This window comes from Jaculus jaculus, chromosome X, assembly GCF_020740685.1.
Source record: "Jaculus jaculus isolate mJacJac1 chromosome X, mJacJac1.mat.Y.cur, whole genome shotgun sequence".
Classification (NCBI taxonomy): Eukaryota; Metazoa; Chordata; class Mammalia; order Rodentia; family Dipodidae; genus Jaculus; species Jaculus jaculus.
The window spans coordinates 24,108,812-24,123,444 of record NC_059125.1 but is presented as its reverse complement, the minus strand read 5'-3'; positions in this window follow the sequence as shown (position 1 = coordinate 24,123,444).

Here is a 14,633-nt window from a genome sequence, read left to right as displayed (position 1 = left end):
TGTGGGACCTGGAGAGTCAAGTAAGAGTCCTTAGGTTTTGCAGACAAGCCTTAACTGCTCATCCATCTCTCCAGCCCATGGTTTCAAAGTTTTCTGTCAGTAAAATATACAGCAGAATTCTGTGAGACACATAAAAAAGTCATATTAGTGATACATACACTTGTATAATCATAAAAACTTAGGATTAATAAAGCCAATTACCTACCATGAATGGCAAATTAATTGATAGTACTAAAATTTTTCAAAAGAATTCTTAGAGAAATTGTGAAAAATGGATCAGAAACTTTCCAACACAAACAAAAATACGAAGTCATCAAAGGAGAATGCTGCATACAGCAACCCTATTTCTATAAACTGAAAACAAAGTAAGATACAGATAAGTGTAACTAAATCTACTTATTCTGAATTCCACTGAAGCAGGACACAAATGACAAATTTAAGTAGGTAGTGTTCTAGTTTATATTTCAGCATAGAAATTTACTACAAAACTTATATTTTCCTATAGAACCTATATTTCTTTCTTTTCCATTGAACTTGCTATGGTTTAGGTATCATTTATATCTCCTGAAGTCTTATGCATTGGAAGTTTAGTTGCTGGTGTGGGGATGGTGAATGATAGTATGAAACATTTAAGAAATGAGGCCTACTGCAAAGGGACTGGATTACTGAAAGTGCTCTCCTCAAAATGAATTAATGTACTTACCAAGGGATTCTAGTTAGCTTCCTTCCTTCCTTCCTTCCTTCCTTCCTTCCTTCCTTCCTTCCTTCCTTCCTTCCTTCCTTTCTTTCTTTCTTTCTTTCTTTCTTTCTTTCTTTCGTGAAAGATGACTCCTCCCTCTCCTTGGCTTCTTGTGTCACACTGGTCATGCATGCTCCTATACTGATTCTACCCACCCAAATGCCTTCATCAGAGTCCCAAATGATGACACTGTCTGATCTGGGATTTTCGGTCTCCAAACTGTGAACTTAAAAAAGAAAACAAGGGTTGGAGAAATGATTTGGTGGTTAAGATGCTTGTCTGCAAAGCCTAAGGAGTCATGTTCAACTTTCCAGGTCCCATGCAAGCCAGATGTACAGTGACAAAATCATGGAAGATTGTACATGAGCACAAGGGGCACACACATCTGGAGTTTGATTGCAGTGGCTGGATGCCATGGTGTGCCAATTCTCCCTCTCCATTCCCTTCCTCTCTCCCTCCCCCTCCCTTCTTTCTTTCTTTCCTTCTCTCTCTCTCTCATAAAAAGGCCAGTCTGGTGGGGTTGCCACAAAAAAAAAAAAAAAAAAAAAAAAAAAAAAGGAAAAAGAAACAAACAAATTTTCCTTCATAAAATGCTCACCCTTGGATATTTGGTTATATAAGTGGCAATGAACTAATATAGTGTACTTCTATACATACCTACCACACATAGGAACATAATAACTTAGAACACCAAAAAAAGAATTGGGCTATGTTTCATGACTATCTATTGACATAAAATTTACCCTTCAGTAAGATAATTTGCCATAAAATTATTTAGTTTTATTCACATGCTGGATTGACTGCAAAATGAAAAACCATGGAAATTAACACATATTTCCAAATATAGTATGTAAAGAGCTGCCCGCTGTAAGTAACAGTATTCCAGCTCAATAATTGTGCTGAATATAACTAGGAAAGCTGGAAGATCTCAAAAACATGGTTTCAAGGGAACAAAAACCCAGGGACATAAGCATCTGAAGAAACTTTCAGTTTAAAAGATGACATGAAAGGAGAATGGTGTCTGTCTGTGAAAAGGAAAAGCATCAGGAGACTGATGGTGAGGAGTATAAGAAGGTAATAGTGCATATATTTATGGCATGTCATGTGCCTGTATAAAAATTTCAGGATGGGAGCCAGGTGTGGTGGTGCATACATTTAATCTCAGCACTTGGGAGGCAAAGGTAGGAGGATCACTGTGATTTAGAGGCCAGCCTAGAAATACAGAGTGAGTTCCAGGTCAAGTTGGGCTAGAGTGAAACCCAACCTCAAAACAAATATCAGAACAGAACCTGTTATTTTGTATATTTTATATTCTAATAATAATGAACAAAAAGATTTAAAGTCCAAGTGGTGAGACCCAAATTTGGCCATCCTATTCACTCTGTAAGCCTTTTGCAGAGTTAAAGGAGAAAACTTGGAACCCAACGTGCTTAAGGAAATGTTACAGTTCCTGTGCAGCTAATCAAGATTTCTAAAATCTCAGGAGAAAGTGTGTGTGTTGGGGGGGGGGGGAATTAATATGTGATATTTGTTTATAATCATGGAAAATGCTAATAAAAATAAAAAAAAAATTAAAAAAAGATTTCTAAAATCTCACCAGTGCAGGTCACATAGTCTGTTCATGGCTCAGCCTGATAGAGAGGAGCTAGAAAACAACCCAGGGTGATTTTGACATACTTAAAGCTCTAGTGTCTCACTGTCAATATGAATCTGAAAATTCAAACTATTCAAAGAGCCCGAGGACAAGCTTCAACAGTGGTCAACAGACAGAACGATATTGTGAAATTTACTGGAATTTATCTGCACTAATTAATGGCCCATTGAGCAAAATAAAAATGTCATAGAGGGAATTAAAGCCACCCAGAACTTCCAGTTACCATTGTACCATTTCACAAATAAATTACTGAGTTCAATCAAAAATAAACATACATGGAGGGGAATATACAAAACTAATGGCAACATGAATAAATGCTATAGAAACCTTCCTGGATACCATTCTACAATCCACTATCCTCAATAAAAGGGAGAGAAGACAATGTGGTCCAGGCCACAGTGAGCTTTTGGTCAGGGAGACACAAGGTCCCCAAAATACTACAGGCCATTGCCAAAGCACTTGGTCACCTTCAAGACCTAAAAGGTTATTTCCCTATTGCTTAAGACACCACAGCCTATGGCCATAGGACATCAAGTGACCATGCTGGAACTTAAAAGGAATCAAGTTCCCTCCAGCAAGCCCTCAGAGTGCTAGAAAGTGCTATGAGAGCAGCTGGAGAATAATGATTATCAACAGGTTGAATAAGCAGGAGATGCTGCCATATACAAAATTAACTAGTCAAGCACAAGGTATACACTTGTGTAATTGTGGCACACAGCTGATGACTGGGAATGAGACCTGCTCAGTTGGGAAGAACTCATATCTGGCTCTGGTAACCAACCAAATTCCCTAAGACAGTAAATCAAAAGGCTCCAGAGAAACTTCATAGGTCTTTAACTAGAAAGAGTGGACATACACATCAACAACTCTGTAATAACTAGGCCTATCCACTTTAATTCAAACTGCTCTCACCTTTGGTTGGAGAATCTATTCTATCATACAGATGGAGGAGAACCAGGATGCATCAATACATCAAGAATAGAGGGATGACTGTCTATCATGAGGTGGGTTAGCCCCATCTCATCTGCTCTGGCCCAGATGTCACTACAGAGTCAATAGTACTCTCACAGCTAGTCTGAAAACAAGTTCAAGGGAGATAGTGACAGTGTGGTCACTCAAATCTCAACAAAACAGAGATACAGAAGTTACAGAGAAAACAACACTAAATCAGAACCCTACCTTGCCCACCAAGGTTCAGAGAACATTGTGGTAGAGAGGGCAGAAAGATTGTAAGAGCCTCAGGGTGGATGGGAATAGCCCGAGGCACTGTATTCCTCATGCAGAGACTGACTGAGGCCTCTTGGCCCCCACAATTAATGCCAATAATCCCACCAAAGAAGACTGGAACTGAGGCAGGAGAGAGGGGGATCTAAGAGTTGTACCTTTTTATTAAAAAATCAATAATTGATAAAAATTAAAAAATAAACACACATGCAAAATACTAATGGCAAGGGATGTACACCTGATTTGCTGACCATTATTTCGCATTTCCTGAGGATGCGGGGAACAGAAAGAAATATGGCTTGATTATACCCATGAAAATTAGAATGGCACTGAGATACCACTACACACCAGTTAAAAATACTAGCTTTACCTACCTCCTGATGACAAGGTGGCAAAGAAATATTGCCATTCATAGATTCTTTAAAAGAAATTGTTTTATTTATTTATTTGAGACAAAGGGGGAGAGAAAGAGAGAATATGAGAATGGGCATGCCTGGGCCTGCAGCCACTACAAACAAACTCCAGACTCATGCACTACCTTGTGCATCTGGCTCCAGTGGGTCCTGGGGAATTGAACCTTTGGCTTTGCTCATATTAGGAAAACATTCAATGGATGAGCTATATTCTGAGCCCACAAATAGAAAAATTTGGACAAAATAACTATTGACATTTTACAAACCATTCTCCCTTTCCTTGTGGCTACTGAGGATAATAAATCCAGGGTCTTGTGCCTCTGAGCAAGCAATCTACAACTGAGCTCATTGAGATACTTATCTAGGCTATAAATGGGAATATTTGGGTTGACAAAATAGCTATTGAAATTTTATCCATCATCTGCCATCCCCACCTTTTGTTGTTGCTCAGTGATGACAGCAGAAGCAAGAGTGTCATCTAGCACATGTCAGTGTGCAAGTTGCTAGTGATAGATCCTAAAATCTTATACATTTCCAGCAAGCATTTTACCTTGTGCAGGGTAGAAAATCAGGAACACTAGTGCAGGGTAGAAAATCAAAATGGTTGAGAAAGATAAATTACCTGTCCTGGAAGGTGAATTTCAAGATGTCGGCCTCCTCCACCAAACTCATGGAGAAAAAACAAGAACAGCGCCAAACAGTTTCACTGCTAAAAGAAAAAAAATCCAATTGTCACCAGAATTCTATATCTAACAAGATTTTCTTTACAAATTAGGAATGAAAAATACTCAAATCACACAAACCTGAGAGAACTTGTTGCTAGGCTCCTGGAAGTTCTAGAATCTGACCAGAGGAAATGATATTTTGTAGAGCATGACAACATCCGGGACACCAGAGGTGTTCCTGCCTAAGGAGGCTGAGGGCTACAATGGCACCCCTCCTGACCACAGCCAGGTATTACAGATGTGTGCAATGCAATTTCAAAGTAGGAATTTTTAGGCATCCTAACAACTGAATTCTATTCTCCAGAGTAAGATCATATTGCTTAGTCCAGAATCCAAACAGTGCTCATGAAACACATGACTTGATTTAACTTGTAACACAGACTTGTGTACACGTTTTTTAATAGCAATAGATAATAATTCAAAAGAGAATTTTGCTCTACTCATGACATCCAAGAAATAGAATCAGCCTTGATACCCATCAACTAATGAATAGATAATTAGTATGTGATACACATATGTAATGGAGTTCTATTCAGCTGTAAATAAAAATGAGCTTATGAAATTTACAGGAAAGGGGATAGATCTGGAAAATTTATACTAATTGAGGTAAACAGGCTCAGAAAGACAACTATAGAGAACTATATGTTCTGTCTCATATATGCAGAACCTAGCTTGGAGTAGTTAGATTTGTTTTTAAATTCAAGTAAAAATCAGCAGTAGAGGTGTTTCAGGAAAGAGAAATAGAAGAGGGCACCCACTCGTCTCCTCTAACCTACACAGATGTGCACACACACACATGCATATACCTCACATATACCAAAACCAAAAAGACTTCAAGGCCAATAGAGTATGATCATGCACATGTGCAATTCCAGTATTCTGGAAGCAGAGGGAGAAAGATCAACAAAAGTTCAAGGCCAGTTGGTCTATGTAGTGAGTTCTCAGAAATTTTCAGCTGTTCAGAGTGAAACACTGTTAAAAAAACAAAACAAAACAAAACAAAACAAAACAAACAAACAAACAAACAAAAAAACCAGCTTCTTGGGCTGGAGAGATGGCTTAGCAGTTAAGCGCTTGCCTGTGACGCCTAAGGACCCCAGTTCAAGGCTCGATTCTCCAGGACCCATGTTAGCCAGAAGCAGAAGCAGGTGCACACATCTAGAGTTCATTTGCAGTGGCTGGAGACCCTGGCGCGCGCATTCTCTCTCTCCCTCTGTCTTTCTCTCTGTGTCTGTCGCTCTCAAATAAATAAATAATAAAAAAAAAATTAAAAAAAAAACAGCTTCTGGGCTGGAGAGATGGCTTAGCGGTTAAGCGCTTGCCTGTGAAGCCTAAGGACCCCGGTTCAAGGCTCGGTTCCCCAGGTCCCACGTTAGCCAGATGCACAAGGGGGCACACGCGTCTGGAGATCGTTTGCAGAGGCTGGAAGCCTTGGCACACCCATTCTCTCTCTCTCCCTCTATCTGTCTTTCTCTCTCTGTCTGTTGCTCTCAAATAAATAAATAAATAATTAAAAAATATATTAAAAAAATGAAAAAAAAACAGCTTCTAATTTATAGTGAGAACTTGTATTGTAACCAAGGAAAAATGAAAACAGAAAGTTACTGGAAACAGTAAGTGGTGAGAATTTCAAGAAAATCAGAAGTGCAGGAAACAAGGAAGCTGGTCTTCAAAATGGCATCCAGGTGGGGGTGAGTAACCACATTTGTTGAGGAAATGTATGTAGCACCTTAGCAGCATCCTATTTTTCACAAGTAAGTAATTGAAGTTATACCAGATCAAAATAGGGCCCGTAAACCACCTAACTTTATGCAATTTTTATTATAGAATATGTGAACATGTTTTAGAATTATACACAAAAACTCGAGTTAAATTTAAATTGAATAATGAAGAAAAATTCAAAGAAAATAAAAGGAGGTACAAAAAGAAAATTTTTAAAAATACAATGAAGGAGAAAATAAAAACAAGTGGTAAGATAATCAACTATCTCAAATGATACTAATAAGAAATGTTTCACAAGGGACATTTAGGAACTATAACTCCATATGGAATTTTTGGCAAGTAATACATATATTCATTATTTTTATTCTGATTGTGATTTCATGAAAAAAATATATATACACATATATGTGGAAATTGTATCACACAACACAGTTGAAAATTCCCAAGTTTACTGGGTCAATTAGACGTCAGTAAATCTGCTTTCATTCTGTGGAATGAATTCCAAAAGTTCACACAAGTTTCACATAAGATGCAAAAATTCTATAAAATTTGGAATCTAACTACTTAACACAAGCATTTGACATTTAAAAATGACTTCTCCTTTATTTCTACATTTGTATAAAACGTTTTAACATATTTGGGCTAGGAAAAGAAAGAAATATTCTTTTAGTCCACATTGTAAGGACATATTAATATAATTCATCCTTATCAGAAGTATTTCCAATGCCATTTATCTGCATCTTCTATACATACTGAAAGTTGTCCTTATACTCCTTGACAGAGCATTGCAGGTTGTTCAACAAAGTATCTCTTAATATCCACATTCTTTCCAAAGACTTGGCCATCATCAGCCCAACATAGAAAACCTTTCACCTCCCTCTGCTTCTCTTCAACGAACACTACATTTATCCCACAAAGGTTCAGTTCCAGATTATCATCTTATCATCTCTCAGTTTTTCACCCTCTTGGTTGACCCCTGTGTCTCATAGTTTACAATGTCCACAGTAGCAAGATCTCCAAATAGTAATACAGACAGAACTCACATCACATGATCCATTGGCAGTCAACCTCAGTGCACAGGTGCTTGTTGTTTGGCTTGGTGAAGTTGATCACAGCACCCTCTGTCATGGGCTCTGTGAAGCTAGGCCATGCACATGGATAGAGATGGTGTTTGAATTCATCTACAAAATAGTATATGACCCCATTCCATGTTGTAGCCCACAAAGGGCTGCCACTGGTCATTCATTCATCAGACACCTTAGAAATAATTGATTGAGTTAGGGCTACTGAAGGAGCTGTTGATACCAGTTTATTTGGAATTGGAAACTGAAAGTTGAGAAGATCCTAAGACTAGCATTCAGTGATGGTGTTTTGCAAAACAAAAACCATGGTTTCATGACCTGATGTCTTAGAAGATCTTTCATCCTTCCAAGGAACTGGGTTATTTATGCCATTTGACCCAGGAACTGTTGAATAACGTCCACTGTGCTTGTGGTAGCCAGTGGCCCACCCTATTATGGGAAAAGTCTTCTATCTAGCCTATCCACCTGGAACAGTGAGCACTACACCATCAGCTTGGGCTCTTTCCTTTGAAAAGTCCTCAATTAAATAAAAAAAAAATCTTTAAAAATAGTAATCCTAGGCTGTAGAAAAGGCTTAGCAGTTAAGGTTTCCTATGAAGCCTAACGACCCATGTTTGACTCTCCAGATACCAGGTGAGCCAGACACACAAAGGTGGGGCAAGTGCTAGGTCGCATATGCCCACTAGGTGGCACAAATGTCTGGAGTTCAACTTCAGTGGCTGAGACCCTGCTGCACCAATTCTCTCTCTCTCTCACTCTCGTTCTTACTCTCTCTAAAAAAAGCAAAAACAAAAAAAACTATAAGCTGAAATTTTAAAATAATCTTTCAAAAAATAAGAATGCTTCCTAGAAGCAGAAACGTATTGAATGAATTAACCTATTTGTGTGTGTGTGTATGTGTGTGTGTGTGTGTGTGTGTGTGTGTGTAGAGTATGTGTGGTGTGTGATGAGAGGTGTGCAGTCTGCACATGTGTGTGCAAATGTGTATGCCCTGTGCATGTATGTGCAGAGGACAGAGAAGAACATTGGGTGTCTTGCTATTTTCACTCACTTACCTGTTTCCTAGAGATAGAGTCTTCCATTTAATTCAGAGCTGACTTTTTCACATTTTTTTGAAAGTCACCAAGCTCAAATGATCCGCCAGTCTCTGGCCCTTGAAGGCCTGGGGGAACAGATGTTCAGGACATGTCTATCTGCTTACTTGAGAGATGGAGAATTGGACTTGGCCAGTCTCAGGCCCTCATGATTATGCAGAAAGAACTCTTAACTGCCAAGTCATCTCCTCAGCTCCTGAGTGAATTTTAAAAAGATATAGAGAAAATGTCAAATGTATTTTTTCCTTTCAAAAAACTAAATTGAATATAAAGGTAAGAAGAAATATTAAAGATACTTGATAAAGATCTAATTAGAATGACACAACCAATAGAAGGCACATGTTGATTATACTAGAAGTATAAAAAATCATCAATACATCTCAGTATATGGAAAAATAGTTTAGATAGTAAAATCCATTAAATTTGAAATGAGATAAAGTAGAAAAATATAACCGTAACACCAGAATAACCATACATATTCTAAATATTCATAAATAATTGTACATATAATGAAAAACCCAGTAATTTATTCAAATTTCATATCCTGGCACCTAAAGTTTTAAAGCTTTCCATATGATTAAGAAAGAAATAATACTAATCCTGCACTCAATTTTCCAGAAAATAAAACTTGCAAGTATAGTCCCCTACATGTTGAATGGGACTCATATAAACTTTTCATCAAACTAGTTACCATGTATAGGAAAGGAAAAAAGAACTTAAGTAACCTCTTCCCAGAAACATAAATAGAGAGAAAAATGAGACTGCAAACAAACTGAATCCAAGATACATTAACTGTAATACAAATAAACAGAAGATAGGAATACAAATCTATGAACAAATGATGTTTAATTTAAATAGAAATTCATACTTTACTAATTCAGAATCAAAAAACAGAAAATAGGGAGACTTCTGGTTAAGATGGCAGCTTAGGTACCATGCCAAAGCAGCCTAGGGGGGGAAAAGACCAAAACAACTCAGAAAAATACACACTTGTACTAAAAAGTGAGGTGTATAGGAAATCAAAATGGCAGTGGAGAAGTAGAAGAGATCCAGAGCCGGCACAGGTCGGCAAAAGCAGCCCCAGCAGGTCCGCTGACCACGGCGGTGGCAGCTCACCAGAAAGCAGCCAGACTCGGCTCCAGCTGTAGGAAAAGCCAGGTGAAGGGAGCTTCCACTCACACCGGAGCTCTCCGCAACTCAGGAAACATGAAGGGAGAGCAGCAGTGAGCAATGGAGGAGCAGACCATGAGGTAGAAGAACACGTGGAACAGAGAGAGAACTAGAGCAGCTGTGGCTCCCTAACCTCCCCCACTGCCTGAGCCCAGCTGCAGCGAACATAGCAGTAGTCCAGGGACGCAGCCATGCCAACTTGAGCAAATAGCATGACCCAAGCAGGAGCAGGGTCCCGCAGCAACATCAGCGGCTTTGGCACAGGAGCAGCAGCCCCAGCAGTGGCAGATCCAGTAGCAGCAGCTTCAGAGGCAGCAGTTGCAGATCCAGCAGCAGCAGCGGAGGATCCAGCAGTGGCAGCTTAAGCAGAAGCAGCAGCGGCAGCAGCAGCGGTGGACCCAGCAGAGGTGACAGACCCAGCAGCGGCAGCTTTAGCAGCAGTGGCAGTTCCAGCAGCAGGGGTGCCAATCTGCAAGGCCACAGTTGCCAGGCTCGGTTTGCCCTGCAGAAAAAGCCAGTGCCCAGTGCCAGAAATCAGAACAGCAGCCCAATGACCCATCCAGCAACTTGACTGAGACCAAAATCATCCAAAAAGGTAATTGGGATTGATTGTACCAGGGAAGGGTCTCACTTAGTCACAAGCTTACTTGGATCCCTCAAAAGACCAGAAACCTTAACCTCTTTGTTGCTAGAGTATCTGGTTGTTAAAATAACTACTCTTGCATACATACTTGGGGCTGTTTTTGATTGAATGAGTACAGTGTTTAGTTAAATTTTAGAATCTACCTGTATTTTATTCCACTCAGCCTACGTGAATACTCCCATAGCAGGGAAACTCAACCCCTAGGAACACCTTTGTAGATACTCTGAGAGCCTTAAGAGCCACACCTAATATCTTAAGCTCCTATACTGAAGAAATATAGCATCAAATCAATTGATACAGTTAAGAATACCTAGCTAGCTAGAAAATAAAAGCACTAACTTAATCCAAGATGCAAAAATATATACATTATAACACAAGAAACACTAAAAAGCAAGACAATATAAATTCACCTAACAGTATTAATGCATCAGAAATGACCTCCAGTGAGAAGGAGTTAGAGGAAATACCTGAGAAAGATTTCAAAAGAATGATTGTAAATATGTTCAAAGAAGTCAGAGAAGAAATCAAAGGAGTCAAAGAGGAACTCAAAGAGGAAATCAAAGGAATCAAAGAAGATGCAATACAAGACATAAATAAGGAAATAAAAATAATAAAGAAAAAACAGTCAGAATTACTAGCAATGAAGAACGCAGTTAATGAAATAAAAAACTCTGTAGAAAATCTCACCAGTAGAATGGATGAAGGAGAGGACAGAATATCTAAGCTAGAAGACCAGGTGGCAGATCTAATACAGTCCAACAAAGAGAAAGACAAACTTATAGAAAAGTATGAGTGGGAATTTCAAGATATTCGGTACAATATGAAAAGATCAAATATAAGAATTCAGGGCATAGTAGAAGGAGAAGAATTCCACTCCAAATGCATTCTAGGTGTCTTCAACAAAATCATAGAAGAAAACATTACCCAAATTGGGAAAGAGGTGCCAATGCAGATACAGGAAGCCTTTAGAACTCCAGCCAGACAAAACCTGGAATGAACCTCTCCTCATCATATTATAATCAAACTACCAAACACACAAACCAAGGAAAAAATATTGAAAGCAGTTAGAGAGAAACATCAAGTTACCTACAAAAGCAAGCCCATCAGGATTACAGCAGATTATTCAACACAAACTTTTAAAGCCAGAAGGCCTTGGAATGATGTATTCCAAGTTCTGAAACATAACAACTGTCAACCAAGGTTACTTTATACTGCAAAGCTATCCATTCAAAGAGACAGAGAAATAAGGACATTCCATGACAAAAGCAGGTTAAAGGAGTATTTGAAGACAAAACCAGCTCTACAGAAAATACTTGATAGGATCCTCCATGCTGAAGAAAAGGAAAAGCACACATATGAGGAAAAAAAACAAGCAATACTCAAATACTAATTAACACATGAAAGTAAAGATAGAAGCAGAACCACACACACACACAAAAATGGCAAACATAAATACACACCTTTCAATAATATCTCTTAATATCAATGGCCTCAATGCTCCAAACAAAAGACATAGATTTGCAGACTGGGTTAAAAAGCAGGATCCTACAATTTGTTGTCTCCAAGAAACATATCTTTCTACAAAATATAGACATTATCTTAGGGTGAAGTGTTGGAAAATGGTGTTTCAAGCAAATGGGCCTAGAAAACAACCAGGGGATGCTATCCTCATATCTGACAAGGTAGACTTCAGTCCAACATTGGTCAAGAAAGATAAGGAAGGTCACTTTATATTGATTAAGGGCACATTCCAACAAGAAGACATTACAATCCTAAACATATATGCACCTAAAATAGGGGCTCTCAAATTCATCAAACAAACACTATTGGAACTAAGGTCACAGATAAACCAAGCACAGTGGTGGTGGGTAAGTTTAACACCCCACTCTCATCAATTGACAGGTCATCCCAGGAAAAAATAAACAGAGAGGACTAAATGAGGTCATAGAAGGAATGGACCTAACAAGATTTATACAGAATATTTCATCCACATACTGCACAATATACATTCTTTTCAGCAGCACATGGAACATTCTTTAAGATAGAACATATATTAGGACACAAAGCAAATCTTAACAAATTCAGGAAAATTGAAATAATTCCTTGCATTCTCTGACCACAATGGAACTAAATTACAAATCAGTAGCAAGCAAGGCTATAGAGCATACACAAAATCATGGAAACTAAACAATACACTACTAAATGATGAATGGGTCAATGAAGAAATGAAGAAGGAAATCAAAAAATTTATAGAGTCAAATGATAATGAGAACACAACATACCAAAATCTCTGGGACACAATGAAGGCAGTTCTAAGAGGTAAATTTATAGCCTTAAGTGCCTATATTAAGAAATTAGAAAGGTTGCAAGTAAATGACCTAATGCTTCACCTTAAAGCCTTGGAAAAAGAAGAACAACGCAAACCAAAAATTAGTAGACAAGAAAAAATAACAATATTAGGGAAGAAATTAATGAAATAGAAACAAAAATAAACAATCCAAAGAATTAATGAAACAAAGAGTTGGTTCTTTGAAAGGATAAACAAGATTGATAAACCCTTAGCAAATATGACCAAAAGAAAGACAGAAGAGACACAAATTAATAAAATCACAGATGAAACAGGTAACATCACAACAGATTCCAGAGAAATTCAAAAAATCATAGGGACATACTATAAAAGCATATACTCCACAAAGTATGAAAACCTGAAGGAATTGGATGAGTTCCTTGATTTATATGACCTACCTAAATTAAATCAAAATGAGATTAATCACTTAAATAAACCTATAACAAACATGGAGATCTGAACAGTTATCAATAATCTCCCAACTAAAAAAAGCCCAGGCCCAGAAGGAATCACTGCTGAATTTTACCAGACCTTTAAGGAAGAACTAACACCATTGTTTCTTAAGCTTTTCCAGGAAATAGAAAAAGAAAGAATTCTACCAAACTCCTTCTATGAGGCTAACATCACCCTGATACCAAAATCAGGCAAAGATAAGACAAAAAAAGAAAATTATAGACCAATCTCCCTCATTAATATAGATGCAAAAATTCTCAACAAAATATTGGCAAACAGAATACAAGAGTATATCAGAAGGATCATTCAGTCTGACCAAGTAGGCTTTATCCCAGAGATGCAGGGATGGTTCAATATATGCAAATCTATAAATGTAATACATTATATAAATGGGTGGAAGGACAAAAATCACATGATCATCTCATTGGACGCAGAGAAAGCATTTGAGAAAACCCAATATCCCTTCATGAGAAAAGTCCTACAGAGCCTGGGAACAGAAGGAACATATCTCAATATAATAAAAGCTATTTATGACAAGCCTACAGCCAACATATTACTAAATGGGGAAAAAATGGAAGCTTTTCCACTAAAATCAGGAACAAGACAAGACTGTACCCACTTTTATTTAACATAGTTTTGGAAGTCTTAGCCATAGCAATAAGGCAAGAGACACACATAAAAGGGATACAAATTGAAAAAGAAGAGATCAAGTTATCATTATTTGCAGATGACATGATTCTATACATAAAGGACCCTAAAGACTCTACTAGCAAACTGTTAGAACTGATCAAAACCTACAGCCATGTAGCAGGAAACAAAATAAATACACAGAAATCAGTAGCCTTCATATATGCTAACAACAAACACACAGAGGATGAAATCAGAGAATCATCCCATTCACAATTGCATCAAAAAAATAAAATACCTTGGGATAAACCTAACCAAGGAAGTAAGGAATCTCTACAATGAGAAGTTTAAAACAAGCAAGAAATTGCAGAAGACAGTAGAAAGTGGAGCAACATCCCTTGTTCCTGGATTAGAAGAATCAATATTGTGAAAATGGCAATCTTACAAAAGCAATCTACACATTTAATGCAATCCCTATCAAAATTCCAAAAGCATTCTTCATGGAATTTGAAAAAACAATCCAAAAATTCATTTGGAATCGCAAAAATCCTCGAATATGTAAAATAATACTGAGCAATAAAAATGAGGCTGGTGGTATCGCCAGACCTGATTTTAACCTATACTACAGAGCCATAGTAACAAAAACAGCATGGTACTGGCACAAAAACAGACATGTAGATCAGTGGAACTGAACAGAGGACCCAGAGGTAAGCCCAGGTAGCTTTATCCACCTGACATTC